Source organism: Budorcas taxicolor, chromosome 8 (assembly GCF_023091745.1).
Source record: "Budorcas taxicolor isolate Tak-1 chromosome 8, Takin1.1, whole genome shotgun sequence".
Lineage (NCBI taxonomy): Eukaryota > Metazoa > Chordata > Mammalia > Artiodactyla > Bovidae > Budorcas > Budorcas taxicolor.
The window spans coordinates 101051118-101055493 of record NC_068917.1 but is presented as its reverse complement, the minus strand read 5'-3'; the positions used below and the strand labels follow the sequence as shown (position 1 = coordinate 101055493).

The following is a 4376-nucleotide window of genomic DNA, read 5'->3' as shown; positions in this document are numbered from 1 at the left end:
CCAATGCATGAAAGTGAAGTGAAAGTGAAGTCGCTCAGTCATGTCCCACTCTTCGCGACCCCATGGACTGCAGCCCACCAGGCTCCTCCGCCCATGGGATTTTCCAGGCAAGAGCACTGGAGTGGGGAGCCATCACCTTCTCCGGAAAGCATATACTAGGAGAGCTCCTTTAGTTTGTTTTTAAGCAGAAAGTAGTCTTGAAAATGGGAGTATGGGTGGCCTTCCTTGACTGGCCAATAGAACTTGCTTGTCATCTGGAAACACCCTCATTTGTCTCACATTCAGAATCTGCCCTTTAGTGAGCAGGGGTCACTTTCCAGGTGTAGCCCTCCCTGGGGAGGAAGCAAAATGCCTCTTCCACTGACCTCCTTGTTTAATCCTCCCTGTCCTTTGGTTTCTCACTTTGAAGTTGATTATCACTCAGAATTTAGGCTTTTAAAATATCATTTGCATTTTTTGTATTTTCTCCATCTGTTGCTATAATTTTATTATTTTATAATTTTTTATATTTTTATAATTTTATAATTTATAATTTTATATTTTGCTTCAATACACAGCTCTTTCAATCATTGTCCCTCAAAATTGATTGTCATGGTGGTGTTGTCTTCTCTGTATCCATTTGATCCATTATCGAAAGGATTTCTCTACCCACTCAACCCTGAATATTTAAAAGACAGACTGATGCTGAAGCTCCAGTACCTTGGCCACCTGATGCAAACAGCTGACTCATTGGAAAAGACGCTGATACTGGGAAAGATTGAGGGCAGGAGGAGAAGGGGGCAGCAGAGGATGAGATGGTTGGATGGCATCACTGACTCAATTGACTTGAGTTTGAGCAAAATCTGGGAGGTGGTGAAAGACAGGGAAGCCTGGTGTGCGGCAGTCCATGGGGTCTCAAGGAGTCAGACATGACTTAGCGACTGAACAACCTTCTCATACCCACTGAGCTAGTGATCCACTGTGTTCCTCAGTTCAGTTCAGTTCAGTTCAGTCCCTCAGTTGTGTCCTACTCTTTGCGACCCCATGAATCGCAGCACGCCAGGCCTCCCTGTCCATCACCAACTCCCAGAATTCACTCAGACTCACGTCCATCAAGTCGTGATGCCATCCAGCCATCTCATCCTCTGTTGTCCCCTTCTCCTCCTGCCCCCAATCCCTCCCAGCATCAGAGTCTTTCCCAATGAGTCAACTCTTCTCACGAGGTGGCTAAAGTACTGGAGCTTCAGCTTCAGCATCATTCCTTCCAAAGAAATCCCAGGGTTGATCTCCTTCACAATGGACTGGTTGGATCTCCCCAAAGTCCAAGGGACTCCCAAAAGTCCTCTCTAACACCATGGTTCAAAAGCATCAATTCTTCAGCGCTCAGCCTTCTTCACAGTCCAACTCTCACATCCATACATGACGACAGGAAAAACCATAGCCTTGACTAGATGGACCTTAGTCGGCAAAGTAATGTCTCTGCTTTTGAATATACTATCTAGGTTGGTTATAACTTTTCTTCCAAGGAGTAAGCGTCTTTTAATTTCATGGCTGCAGTCACCATCTGCAGTGATTTTGGAGCCCCCAAAAATAAAGTCTGACACTGTTTCCACTGTTTCCCCATCTATTTCCCATGAAGTGATGGGACCGGATGCCATGTTCCTACATCATTGTTATTTCTGGAGATTCTTTCTACATAGTATTTATATTTATACTTGAAGAGAACTTTGAGATTTACCCCACAAAGAAAAGTCCCAAGAAGATAGACTTCAATCCATCTCATCAATTGTCATCCATTCATTATTCATTTGTTCATCTAACCAGCACTCATCAAATATCTCCACTGTGCAATGCAAGGCAGTGCTAGGTTGGTGGAAATGGATCAGACCAACTCCTGCCCTCGGGGAGCTCATAGAATGCGAGAGAAAACCCCTGTGAAAGCAGCTATGGTGCGCTTGCTTTGGCAGCACTTAAACTAAAGTTACAATGATACAAAGAAGATTAACATGGCCCCTGTGCTAGAATGACACGCAAATTCATGAAGCAGTCCATATTTTTGTAGAGCAATTATCCTCCAATTAAAAAAATAAACTAAAATCTCTATCTGACAAAAAAGAGCTGTGGGGCAAACAGCTATCCAGAGTAAGTAGGGAAGAAAGCACAGAGGGAAGACAGAGGAGGTCTGCCTGAGGGAGGCAGAGAAAACTTCAAAGAGGGGTAGGGGTGTAAATCTAAGACCTCTCCCTGCTCTATCTGCCATCTTAAAACTCCCCTCATCCCTGTGGTAGCTTCTCTTATACCTTATTCTTCTCATCCTCCTCAGCCAGTTCCCTGGTGTATCTGGCATTTTGGGCCTTCTCTAAAGCAACAGTGTGATATTAACACTTTGGGCCTGCCAGGTGGCTCAGTGGTAAAGACCTGCCAGCTAATGCAGGAGTCTCTGGAGCTGTGGGTTTGATCCCTGGGTCAGGAAGATCCCCTAGAGGAGTAAATGGCAACACACTCCAGTATCCTTGCCAGGAAAATCCTATGGGCAGAGGAGCCTGGTGTGCTGCAGTCCATAGGGTTGCAAAGAGTTGGACATGACTAGACACACACGTAAGGCAGCAAGCTCCCCTAAGAATTCACCTACACTCCTTCAGCTCCTCCGTCTCTTTTTTAGTTTTCAATTTGTGGAATTAGAATATCTCATCCATCTGCTAAAACTATTTCTTCAGTTCTTACCTAATTAAAATACCTAGGTTATGTAGAATCAACAGGTGTGTGTTACAAACAGATATAGGAAACAAAGATAATCACCATCAAATTGTCAAAAGATCATAGTTGAAATCTTGAATCCAGCTTCAACTTCATGGCCTTGGGCAAGACATTTAACTTCCCTAAGCTTTAATTTATTCCCCTGTAAAATAGGGATAGTCCTGTCAAGTTCACTGGAAGATACCCATGAGATGATATAGAAGAGAAATTTCTCCACGAATGTTTGTCACTATGGAGTTTATTATTACACAAATACTTTAAAAAGAATCTACTATCTTCTCTGAACAGTGTTTGATATCTTTAATTTATCATGGTAGTCCTTGATATTGTAATCTCATAGAACCCTGTAAAAGGAAACATGTCCAATGCATGTTACCTGATTTCTGTTTGTGGTCATATGGACCACAGGGCTGTTTGTGTCTCACTGGTCCTCATCCAAGCTCTAGAAATAGCCTCAGTGAGAAACAGGATGTTTTCCTTGTTAAAAGGGCAGATAGAAAATTTTGCATCATTGAATCTCCTCCTTTTTATTTGGTGCTTCCAAACTTTTTATATACCCTGATGTGTGGTTTCTTCCCCTGTCAGTCCTGGCTAACCTAGAAGGCTAAGGATTTTTCTCGTGGAGAACAGATGAGGCTCATAGGATATTCGTTATATGGCCCAATACTGCCCTCCAAATGGCACCAGATGAAGACAATGGCACACCAGTGATGGGAAGCTCATTTCTCAGACCCTGCTCTTAACAATGAAGTCTGCGAAGTGCACACAATGATCAGCCATAACTTCGCACCTTCTGAGAAGCGCTTGTCCCAAATAAAAACAGACCTGTGCCAAACTGAAGACATTATTTCTAATTCCAGCTCTGTCAGTATCTCCCTGTGTAGCCTTTGGTGAGTCATTTTTTGCCTCTGGGCCTTCGAGTCACTTGAAGTTTGGGATGTTATACTGCATTCCTTCCCTATGCCCTTGAAAATAATCCTAAAGCACTTTCTGTCCTCCCACTCCTCTCAGCTTTGAATGTGTTATGTAGCTGAGCTAGGTTGCCAAAGCTGCAGTCTGATTTCCCAAGCAGAGCTGATGTGAGTTTTGGACTCTTGCTCATGATGTTGGGATTGAGGGACATAAAGAGGTTTATGTTGGTGCATAGACTAGATCTGCATGTTAATCTGTTTTCAAGGACAGTGTAGATGGTAAATTATTGTTCTGCTAGTCTAGGCTTCCATTTAGCTCTCACTGGAGCAAGACCCAGGACACTTATAAGACCATGTTAAAAATTTAGTGGCTTAGTACTGTAGGATAACAGTATAAAAAGGGCATGTAGGTCAGACTGCAGACTCAGATGAAACTGAATTTATCTCCATTCTTATTAACTATATGACCTTGGGAATACAGTTTAAACTCCCTGACTCTCAGTTTCCAATTTAGAGTGTCTTGACAATTAATTAATGGTGGATGTGACTTAGGGTGCTACTTATTAAAGCATAATTATAGCTTAAAAATGAAATATAGTTTCTGATAGCAATTTCCTTCCAGGCTACAGTATAGGAAGAGGGGAAAAGAATAACTTTACAATGGAGAAACCTGATGTATACTACCTCAATAAAGGTGATCAAGGTAAACATCAACAATGATAAATCATG

General features: G+C 42.5%; 1 non-coding gene across 1 annotated transcript; it reads left to right on the top strand.

Annotated features, from left to right (window-relative positions):
• Positions 1 to 1930: 1930 nt before the first annotated feature.
• On the top strand, positions 1931 to 2037 carry LOC128052941 (U6 spliceosomal RNA). Its single transcript, XR_008199891.1, has one exon. It is a non-coding gene; the product is annotated as a U6 spliceosomal RNA (small nuclear RNA).
• The last annotated feature ends 2339 nt before the right edge of the window (positions 2038 to 4376 follow it).